Source organism: Furipterus horrens, unplaced genomic scaffold (assembly GCF_987537825.1).
Source record: "Furipterus horrens unplaced genomic scaffold, mFurHor1.1.pri manual_scaffold_10, whole genome shotgun sequence".
Lineage (NCBI taxonomy): Eukaryota > Metazoa > Chordata > Mammalia > Chiroptera > Furipteridae > Furipterus > Furipterus horrens.
This window is the reverse complement of record NW_028327180.1, coordinates 3,686,939-3,687,961: the sequence shown is the minus strand read 5'-3', so window position 1 is coordinate 3,687,961 and position 1,023 is coordinate 3,686,939. Positions and strand designations below refer to the sequence as shown.

Sequence of the window (1,023 nt, the reverse complement as noted above, 5' to 3'; positions counted from 1 at the left end):
GATAACAAAAGCCTGCTTTAACTGTCCTGACAATTAATGCAAATAATATGTAGAAAGGGAGTGGCTTACTGATCCAGAGTCACTGCTTTGCGTCAGCCCACCTCACTTCAGACCCCAGCTTTTCCCTCACAAGCCGTGTGGTTTCAGATAAATCCCGTTATTTCACTGAGCTATTCGCTTCAGTGTAAGTTTTTGTGAGGATTAACCAAAATAAAGCATGTAACTAACCCATTGTATTAAGCACCCCAAATGCGCGTATAATATTAAAATAACTAAGTTTTTAGCTATCACCACTGTCGCATCCGCCACCACCTGAAGCTACCGGGACCCTCAGCCTCGCTGTCCCCTCCAAGCCTCCCGCGCCATGCCGTCGGAGAAGACCTCCAAGCAGCGTCGCACCTTCGAACGAAGAGTAGAAGATGTCCGACTTATCCGAGAGCAGCATCCAACCAAAACCCCGGTGATAACAGAACGATACAAGGGCGAGAAGCAGCTTCCTGTCCTGGGTAAAACCAAATTTCCTGTACCTGGTCATGTCAACATGAGTGAGCTCATCAAGATAATTAGAAGGTGCTGACAGCCCAATGCTCATCAAGCCTTCTTCCTGTTCGTGAACGGGCCCAGCATGGTGAGCGCACGCACGCACACCGATTTCAGAAGTGCGTTAAAGTGAGAAAGACGAAGATGGATTCCCGTACATGGTATATGCCTCTCAGGAGACATCTGGAATGAAATTGTTGGTGTAAGACTAGAAAAATGCATCTGTTCTAGAATTTTTTAAATCCTTACCAAAAGGAGAAAAAGGGATGTTACCAGCTGAGACTGATCAGTTCATCTAATTACAGGTCATCAAAACAGTTGAGTTCCTGCCTCGGAGTCTTAGAAAGTTGTTTTTGTACTTCAAGCAGAAAAACTGAGCTCCAAATGAGCACATTCAGCTTCGGAAACTATATTATTTAACCTAGGCTGTCTTGTTTTCAAATTTAGAAGTTTAAAAATAAAATACTTTACATTCTGAGTTAC

General features: G+C 43.9%; 1 pseudogene; it reads left to right on the top strand.

The window, feature by feature from the left end:
• Positions 1–293: 293 nt before the first annotated feature.
• LOC149999193 (microtubule-associated protein 1 light chain 3 beta pseudogene) lies at positions 294–746 on the top strand (annotated as a pseudogene).
• The last annotated feature ends 277 nt before the right edge of the window (positions 747–1,023 follow it).